Raw genomic sequence first — 10,867 nt, 5'->3', positions numbered from 1 at the left:
TTGGTCATTGTAATGATCCACACAGGAAGGACACTACCACCAACATGGTTTGTGCCTGCCCAGCATCTACTCTTATACCCCAGTAATCACCTTCACTTGATTAAAAAAACACCTCTCTCAATTTTGGTCTATACATTTAAAGTGAGGTTAACTCCACCCTAGATCCAAGGATGAATACACTCCCCAGTTCTGATTGGTCAGTATATTGCATCCCCCCCAACCACAGTGACTGTTCCAGGGGTAACGGGGACTTTAGTTGAGGTCATTAGGGAAAGAAAAGCCTGTTTTCCAGGGAGGTTACTATGTTTAGAGGTTGAAGCTTCGAGCTTCTCAGGCTTTGCTGGTGAGGGAATATCTGAGCGTGAGCTGCTATTGAGGGAAACGCAGCTGAAGTCTGGAGGGAAGGCAGGGTTGGGTCCTGAGAACATGATTTGAACCCTGTGGATTCAGATCAGCACAAGACAGTGGACATTTTCACTGGGGCCAGTTTGTGCTGAGTTTTGGCCAAGAGCTGACTAATGACGTTAGAAGAAAGAGATGAATTCCCATTTATCCATTTTTTCCTTTTTTTTAGAACAGATTGAGAACTGAATATCAGCATAGTCTCTACTAAGGTCACAATTTGGACCATTCCATTATCTCCAAATGTGGATGTTCCAAAGAATTTTTTAAAGCCACTCAGCAAGGAGGACGGGAAGGAAAGGGTGGGCAGGCTGTAGCTGCAAAGAATGTTTAAGGGTCTCATTAAAAGGAAAGTGAAATGAGAAAGAACAGAGCCATGTTTATGGCATTACAGGTCCTTTGGGAGGGTGGAAATGCTGAAGTGTACCAATGCATGTGAGGCAGCAGATCACTAGATTTGAGTTTAGTATTTGAAAATAGAATGGAGTTTAGCAATGGTGGTGTACATATTCTCAGGGGGAAATACTAACATACTTATTCTAATTATTTTTTAGATAGATATGTATGCTATAGCAAAATATGCAGAAAAATGCCTCAATCTCCAAACATAGTTTGTTGTATGCATGTTTGTATGGAATCTCCACCACGGCAGCCATGTAGTGATGATTCTGATGGGGACAGGTCCCATGTTCAGGTTATCGTTTTCAAAGTGTTATCCTTGGACCAGCAGCATCAGCATCACCAGGGAAATTCTTAAGCCCTACCAAACTGTGGGTGGGGCTTAGCAGGATGTTCTAACACACTCTGCCCTTTAAGAGCAGAGAATTGTCTCCAGGTGGTGGCAGAAGGACAAACTAGAGCTTTTGGAAGCCTAAGAAGGATTCAGCATGTCATGACTGTGAAGATGGAGGGAGCCACCTCAGAAAGAATTTGGGCTAGGCCCAGTGGTGCACGCCTGTAATCCTAGCGACTCCAGAGGCGGAGGCCGAAGAATTCCAAGTTCAAGGCCAGCCTGAGCAACTTAGCTAGGCCCTAAGCACTTAGTGAGACCCTATTTCAAAATAAAAAATAAAAAGGACTAAGGATGCAGCTCAGTGTTTAAGTGCCCTTGGACAGCTCTTAGAAGTGGCTCAAAACAACTCTTCCAGTGATTCTGAGACCTTCTAAAACATGAGAATCACTCCAGTAAGGATTCCTTGGATATGTCTATACAGGTGTGTGTGTATGTGTGTAATTTTTTTAAAAAAGTTTATCAACTTCTTATTCTGGAAGCCTTGATAGAGAGGTAGAATATGGCTTGCCTCTTGCCCAGAGACAGGAAACTACCGACTTGAGTCATTTTCTGTTGTGAAGAGTCCTCTGTAGTCATGGAGACAAGGGCATTCAGAGTGATTTGGAATTGACTAATCTGAGTTCATCTTCTATCTTAGTTAAAACTTTCATGAGAGGCAGAATTCTAAGGCTATTCCCCCCGAAATCAAGATCCCCATCTCCTGGTAATCTAATCATACACCAACCTAGGCCCTGCTCAAAAGGGATTTTGCAGAAAGTCATCAAAGTTCCAAATCAGCTAAACTTAGAGTGGGCCCTGTAAGAGCAGAGAATTTTCTCCAATTGGTGGCAGAAAGACGAATCAGAGATATTTGGAGCCTAAGAAGGACTCAGCAGGTCATTGCTGACTTTGAAGATGGAAGAAACCACATAAGAAAGAATGTGGGAAGCTGAGAACACGCCAAGGCTTACAGCAGGTAAGGCTAATAGGTCCTCAGTACTATGGCTGCAGAAATCTGCTAACAACCTCAGCATGTTTGGAACTGGATTTCTCGCTAGAGTCTGCGGGTGAGGACTCAGCAACTGATCCCTTGATTTTGGCCTAGTTACATTCTGAGCAGACATTCCAGTTGTGTCATGCCACACTCCTGACCTACAGAACTGTGAGCTAATAAATGGGTGTGGTTTTCAGCGACTCCATTTACTACAACTCAAATATAACAATCCAACAAGAGATTTTGATGGCTGGAATATGGGATTCAAGCGTTTGGAGTTACGTGAGCTCCAATCACTTAGAATTGCATGCAGACAGCTAAAGTAGGAGAGAGACCTCTGGGGAGAATGGTGATGCAGGGAAGGAGAAAAAGTGAATTAGAGGGAGAAGGAAACCTGATAGCTTATGATTGTATGAGACTCGTGAAGACAAGGAAAACCGAAGTGAAGAAATTGGGCACAACGCTCATACCTGTAGTCCGAACCACGGCCAATGCTGAGGCAGGAGGATACTGAGGCAGCACGTTTGAGGCCAGCCTGGGCAACTTAGTGAGACCCTGTCTCAAAATAAAATAAAATAAAATAAAATAATAGGGGGCTGGGAATTAGCTCGGTGCTAGAGTGCTCCTGGGTTCAATCTGAGGTGCAGAAAAGGAGGAGGAGGGGGAGGAGGGGAAGGAGGGGGAAGGACAAGGATGGGGAAGGACAGAGAGGGGGAGGAGGGGCAGGAGGAGGGAAAGAAAGAAAGAACAAAAAGAAACACAAAGTGAAGAAGACAGATGACAATTCCGGAAGGGTGGCGGAGGGCGACTGGAGAGAACCATGCTACCGAGCGGCAGGGTATTGCAAGGCAAGATGATTACTCAAGGACATGTTTTTACACAGTCTCATCATTTAAAGAAATTGCACAAGGCATGTCCTTTAACTCTTCATTTGTGTAGGATAAAAAAACTTAGAGACCAAGAAAGGTCATAGGACCAAGGTTACAGTGCTCCCTAATTTTTGAGTCAGGACCAAAACCCACATCTCCTGATTCTGCTGAACCCTTGCAGCTTTGGGGCCAGCTCCCTCCTGGGGAAGAGGAGCAGTGAGTCCAGTCACTGAGAAGAGAGCAGAGAGCCTTGCAGGATGAATCCCAACCCAAATGTGGTGGCTTTTGCTCCCTATCCATCCCGAGTGTTTGTCTACAAAAGCAAATGCAATTAGTGTGCAGCGCATGCTCTTCCAGGGAGCCTCAAACCTGATTAACAGGTTAGAAAACAGAGGTTGTGGAAGAAGATAGATGATGTTGGGAGCTTATGCCTGGCAACAGAGGGGCTGAAGGGTGACCAGATGTGGAGGGGTAGAAAAGTCCATGAGATGCATAAATGGAGCTGCGTACCCTTTTACGCACGTGCGCACAGACACACACACCCACGGAGGCCTGGTCCTTCTAAGTTTCTCCTCTTCTATGTGGTTTTGTTTATTAAATAAATGATGGTTTAGGAACCTCATAGCCGCCCGCCCCTTCCCAAAATGAAACAGAATATTTGTCTGTGCCAAAGATCCTTTAGCTCAGATCTGGAGAGAAGTTACCCATGGGCTAGTATCTGTTTCTGTGGAAACCAAAAATAAATATTGATACTGCGTTAATGGTCTGTGTCTCACTTAAGCTCCATTAAACTTCGAGCACTTGCAAGAAAACAGCCCATTGATGGCTCAGCTGAGGGAGAAGGAAGAGGCTTTATAAAAAGCGACAGCGTGGAAGGCGCAGGGGGTGCCAACAGGACCTCTGAGCTCTTCTCAACCAGGAAGCTCTTTATGGAATGCTTCCAACCGAGGAGACCCACTTCTGTGCACACAAAGTTGCTGGCTGACATGCTAGCAGCTGGCTGAATGGATTTTTGTGAACCTGTCCTTTTTATAAAAAATAGTTGTGTGTTTAGAAAGCTTATCTGTAGACAACGGCGTTTTACAGGAACCTGCATCCCCAAAGCACAGTGAACAAATGAATTGAGCATCCAAATTAGAATATTTCTTTTCTCTACCACTTTTCACTTTTCCCAAAGCAGTTCAAGTGCAGACACTGAGGTCAGTATTGTTGCCTTTTATATTTATAATCCTGCTTTTAGGAGCAAAGTATTTGATTTATTGCATGAAAGTATTTTACAGCTTTAAGTACTGCTACTCCTTGGAATAAGGAACATCACAGCCTGCTTAATTTACACAAGGGATGTTAGGACTATTTAATGGCATGTAAACATTTTATAAGGCAAGTTCAAATTGCAGGCGATATTTAATATATATTAGCAAAATGGACCACAAATGGATTCTAGTTCTTATTTATTGGCCCAATCTTTCTTATGGCATCAAAAGTGAACTGAGTTTTAAAAGGTGTTAAGAGTTTTCAGTACAGTTCGTGACACTGGGCACAATAGGTAAGTCTGCATTATAAAGCAGCAAGTGAATTAATTCCAGAACCAGAGGAACTGGGAGCCTCCAAATCAGACTTCATCATAAGGCTGCTGTGACTCAAGTCAGTAGAAGCTCCTGTGTTCTCAGACCTCCAAGTCCAAAGTGCTCCCTGAATAAATACTGGGAAAGACTATGGTTCAGAGAAGGATCATTTTTTTGTTATGAAACACCAATGGGGAAAGCCCTCATTATCAAAAATGGAGATATAGAAAGTATCCTTATGTTGGATCTGAGAGAGTTCCTGCTTTTCATGAGTGAAAAATAACAGGCGTTGTGAATGTTCGAAGTCTCTGCAGGATGCACCTGACTCTGGTCTTCCTAGAACGTCTTTGGGGAATAACACTCACCTCCCACCTTTTAGCAGAACCCATGGGATAAGATGGGGCCAAGCCTGCCCTCTAGACCTGAATCCAGGGCCGAGTCAGGACCTGAGGATTCTGAGTAGCAATTCAGAGAAGGTAGGTAGGGTAGCCCGAACGGTTCCGGGAAAGCCTTTGCATACTGTGGGTGTGGTTCTAGAAAAGAGGGCCTGGAGCTGGTAGCAGCCATTTGTCACCTCGTGTGGGGATACAGCTGAACTCTGAGGGCAGAACAGAGAGATCACATGGGCCCTGTTAAGAATCTGAATTTGGTTGTGAAAGATCGTACCTAGTCTCTGAGTTTTCTAAACTAATCAATCACATTTTCAAAAAAATTTTAAACACTGTGCTTCATCTGGATTTATCAGCTGTAATCCAAATTGTCAGAATAATCCCATATTCCTCTAAAGGGAAAAAGGATGGTGTTATGGTTTAAGGGTGAGGTGTCCCCCAGAAGCTTATGCATGAGACAATGTGAGAATTTTCAGAGGTAAAAATGCTTTGATTATGTGAGATGTAACCTAATCAGTGGATGAATCCACTCATATGGATTAATTGGTCAGTAGGTGTAGGCAGCTAGGGTGTGGTTGGAGGAAGTAGGTTAGTGGGGATGTGCCTTTGAGGTCTCTGTTTTATCCTTGGTGAGCTGAGCTCTCTTTTCTTCCTGGATGTCATGTCCAGAACTGCTGTCCTCCTCCATGCCCTTCTATCACCATGCTCTGCCTCACCTTGGGCCCAGAGCTATGGAGTCTGCTGACCGTGAACTGAACCTCTGAAACTGTGAGTCAAAATAAACTTTTTCTCCTTCAAGTTGCTCTTCTCAGGTCTTTTATTCAGTGACAAAAAAAAAAAAAAAAAAAAGAAAAAGAAAAAAAAAAGCAAAGTTAGCTTACGTGTCATTTGGGTTTAATCAAACGAGAGCCACGTTATACAGACCAGACCACATACACCTACACTCCGGTCCCCATATCTGGACTGTTTCCAGACACTTCCTGAAAAGGAGGTCACTACTGATTTCTCTCTTTTAACTGATATCTGGGGTTCCTACTCCTGTCTCCTTCCTGCTCCTGGCTCAGTCACTGATCCTGAGTTAATCAGTTAGTCTTTTCTGAGCTGCTGACTCTTCTGTAATAAGCTTTACACCAACTAATACCCACTTGCATTTTCTTCTAAAACCCTTTGACTCTCTAACTTCGTACTCGCCCTGTGATATTGAGGCAATAGTATCACCAAACACGGTGGGATGAGGTGAGTCTCCTGAAGTCGCAGTGGGCCGTGAGGTTGAAGGCCCCTCCTCCCTGCTAACGAGCTGTCCCTGTTCTTGTTCTTGCAGTCACTTCCACCTCGTGGTTCCTTTAGGTCCCTCAGGGCTAAGTCACATGTTGATAATATCCTTCTCATTCAAATGAGGAAACTGAAGCTCAGAAATCAGTGAATTGCTGAGATTCTCAAGGTCAATCTTTATAGGCCTTTCTAGACAACAAAATCTTTTCTACTTCATCATTGCTGGTAGACAGGTTGACACAACAAACTCCACCATTTTGCCTGAGTTGGCTAACCATTGAATGATTAGCTTTTAAGTGTCTTCTGGGCACCATGCATGTGGAAGTAAGGCAGATATGAGGAAGACAAGGACTACAAGAAATAATTACAATGCATGTGTTAATTTATGGAAGAAAAATGTTAAGACATTATACAGAAGTACCTTCCTTATTTGTTGGTTTGCTTTCTTTAGTTTTCGTGACCCATGGTCAACAGTTACCTGGAAATAATAAACAAAAAATTCCAGAGATAAACAGTTTATACCTTTAAATTTTTCATCATTCACAGTTACATGATGAATTCTTTTCCCATTCTGTTTCTTTTTGCCTGGAACAAGACTCATCCTTTTGTCCAGCGTATCCACCCTATATATGCTACCTGCACATTAGTCATCAGGGTCATGGTATTGCAGTGTTTAAGTGACTCTTTGGAGTAGCAACACACTACATCACAATGTCTACACCATTCACCTCACTTCATTTCATCCTGTGGACATTACATTATCTCAAGAAGAAGGGTGAGACGAGTACAAAAAGAAATTTTGAGAGAAAGATCTAGAGATCATGTTCACACAATTTCTATTACAGTCTATTGTTGTAATTGCTCTATTCGAACATTCGTTATTATTGCTAATCACCATGTCTGATTTATAAATTAAACTTGATCACAGTTATGTAGGAATAGAAAAAATATTATATATGTACAATTGAATCATTATAATACAATAAAATCTCTCCGTATATTTATAGATAGTTATTTATAAATTTTTATATGTACATAAGTGTATGTGTATATACACTTATGTACATATATATATTATATATATAAATATACACTTATGTACATATAAATATATGTACCATTCACAGTTTTAGACATGAACTGGGCTCTTGGAACTTACCCCCCTTGGGGTTTTGAAGGGGGATCTGTGCGTGTGTGCAGAGGAGGGAAGAGTATGGCCAAAGTTGTGGGGAGGGACAGGTGCTAGAGAGGAGGCCAAGAAAGACTGACCAAAGGAAGTCCTATCGAAGGTCAGACTTAAAGGATTGGCTGCATCTAATCCAATAAAAGCTTTCCAGAGGCCCTCTATACATATATTTTCTTTCCTGGCTTAGTTTTAAACGTCAAAATAACATTGCCCACGCCGTCCTTCCCCCGCTTTGGGGATTCTCATATTTGCTCCTTGCTTTGGCTTTAGGAAACCTTTTGATGTGTGGTTGCCAAGGGCCCTGCCATGGGGAGTTGGGACTCTGTTTCAGTCCTGACCATATTTCATCCAAAACGGGGATTCAGAATGGAAGACCATTACCAGTCATGTAATTAATCCTGCTGAAGACATAGTGCTTATGAGAAGGAAAAGGCTAGTGCTGATCATGAAATTTATGAGGTGCTTACATCTAGTGGATTGGAGTGAATTATCTAGTTCCACTGATGCTCTGACCCATTTAAAATGAGAACAGAGGAGGGCAATCTGTTTGCCTCTCAACACCCTCCACCAAGAAGGTGAAGGGGGTAATTTATATCTTCGTATCTGGCCACTTATTCAGTCTAGAATGAGATAATGAGTTTGTATTTACATCTGTAATCCTCTCCCAGCCATGAGATGATAAGCCACAGGGGAAACGGAATGATTTTCACACATGTCTCTTTCTAGGTGCTTCAGCCTGGGGAGAAAATCCATTTTGCTCAAGAACCTGTTCAGTGTGTTGGCAGGTAGGAGCCCTGGCTTCTCTCCCTTGGCCTTACTGGTGTGAAAAGACATGGAAGTCCAGGGACCTGCACTCTTCCTGAGGTCCCCACTACCAGGTGTCCCCAAACAAGATCCTAATGGCCTTGCAGCTTTTGAAGCTGGTGCAATTTGGTCATTTCTAGCTCTGCATAAGATCCCTCCAGCACTATCAGTGGTAGACTATATGAAGCCTATCTACTGACTGCTATTTTTAAAAAGACCTGTTTCATTACCAAATGTTTCTGCATTCTAAATTTGAAAACAGACCTCAAAGTGCTTACATTTATCAAAGCACTGAAAAAACTTTAGAAAATATCTAACATCACATTTTAGAAAATCTCTAAATAGCAAATGCCACCTAAAGACTTTGGGAAAAATTTTCCTAAACTGCTGTTATTCCTTCTGAGCAAAGAATTTCACTGAAGATGTGGTTCTCAACAGGACTGATTTTTGTACCACGAGGGACATTTGGCAGTCTCTGGAGCATGTTTGATTGTTACAGCTGGAAGATGCTTCTGGAATCTGGTAAGTAGAAGTCGGGTATGTTGTCAAATATCCTACAATGCAAAGGCAGGCGCTGTCACAACAGAGATTGATCTGGTCCAACATATTGACAGTGATAAGGGTGAGAAACTCCACACTAGAGGTGTACACACAAAAAATTCTTCTGTCTTTTAAAACGTTTGGATTCTAAGAGAGCTCACATTAGCAAAATGAATGACATTTCTAAAGAACTGATGTTTTGATACAGTATTGGGGGCCATACCTGCTGCATTGGAGGTACAACCTGATTATGGCTAGAGGACCCAGGAAAAGAGAAACATGCTGTGGGTTTGGGGTGATTTGGTCATGGCCCCTGGGCATCATGTTTAGAAAAGCCCTGGTGAATTCTAAATGACCATCTTCAGTGGGCCAAAGGAGAAAATGCCAGAATGCAATGACCTGAATATAGACTTGGACAGACTGTCTCAAGACTCGATTAACAACACAAAAATGAAAAGTTTCAATTTTTTTATTATAGTTATTGCTTATCTGGTCAATAACTGTGTTATAATGTTTATAACACAAGGCCTGGCATGAATTGAGTACTGACGTTTATTGAGTCTAAAATTGCGGTCGATGGCTCATACTGAATCCTTACCACAATGACATTTATTGCCCCATTTCACGGATGAGGAACGTGAGGCTTGGAGATTGCAGTAAGAGACCAAAATCACATGGCTGCTCATTGCTGGCTCCAAACAAGGTCTGCTGGCTGAAAACCCATGTCTTACTCATTTTCTCAGAGTCAAGTGAAGGCTCCATACTTATGCCCATAAGCAGGTACTTGCCACCTATGCTGAGTACTTCCACACACAGGCATTATTAAGTATCTCAATGAAGAGAAAAGTAAGAAAATGACCTGAGCTAGGGATGTGGCCCAGGGGCAGAGCACTTGCCTAGCATGCATATTGGATTAGATGCAGCCAGTCCTTTAAGTCTTAACAACAGAAACAGAATAAAAGAAAATTATGCAATTAACAATTATGTTAATTGCTTAAAAATTTAACAGTTATAAGTTGTCTAGACCCAAAGAAATTCTCCATTCTCCCAATAAAATATTGAAATTTAAGTTTCTACTCTGGATATCCATCTATGGGTGATTTTTTTGGCAAAATTTGTTGATTTTACTGGTTTTCAGATGTGCAGACTGGATCATCCTTTGGGCAAGTTCAAGGAAAATCTGAAGAATGATTTTTAAATGTGTAGCAACAGAATCAATTATGTCTAAAAATTGAATATAATCAAAATTCAAAATAATTTGAAGTAAACCTATAGCTCTAACCACAACATTTATTCTAGAAAGAAATGTACTAGTGCTTTTCCATTTAGTCCACTCAACATCCCTAGAGAGGAGAGTATAGCTCTCATTTTGGAGATGAAGAAATGGAGATGATAATTAGTTAAGAGAATTACCCCCAGCCATGGGCAGGGTCAGGAATGAGACAGAATATAAAAGACTTCTGACCCCAAATTAGTTGACTTTCTCCTATCCCACTCCTGTTTCTTAGTTAGGTTTATGTTTCTCCATTTAATCAATCAAATAATAACTGGGCCACTGTATTCCCATCTTATTGGATTAGGTTCAGTAACAAAGAACTGAAGGAAAGTGTGACCTGGGGTCAGGGATATGGATCCTGCAGTTCACTGGATGTGGGTTTGAACCCTGAGTCCACTACCTTCTAGCTAACTGAAGTCATTATAACAGCAAGTTATAATGACTGAGACCCTTATTCTCATCTGTAAATTAAGGTAACCAATAATATCATTCCACAAATGTATTAGCTTTGTATTACTACAACAAAATACCAGAGATAACTAACTTTATAAAGAGAAAAGTTTTACTTTCACAGTTTTGAAGATTCAAGTCGAAGATTGGGAAGCTTTAGTATTTGGGAACTCTGGTGAGGATAGCAAAAGACGATGACCATAGCACATGTCAGATCAAGTGGTCACATAGAGCCAGGAAGCAGAGAGGAGGAGGGAGGAAGGGAGGGAGAGAGAGAGCGAGAAAGAGAGAGGGAGGAACAGAAATAAGGGTTCCACAATTCCCTTTAAGGGTACACCCCTAAAAATT

The sequence above is a fragment of the Sciurus vulgaris genome (genome assembly GCF_902686455.1).
Source record: "Sciurus vulgaris genome assembly, chromosome: 17".
NCBI lineage: Eukaryota > Metazoa > Chordata > Mammalia > Rodentia > Sciuridae > Sciurus > Sciurus vulgaris.
The sequence above is the reverse complement of the archived record's forward strand: the minus strand, read 5'-3'. Positions refer to the sequence as shown.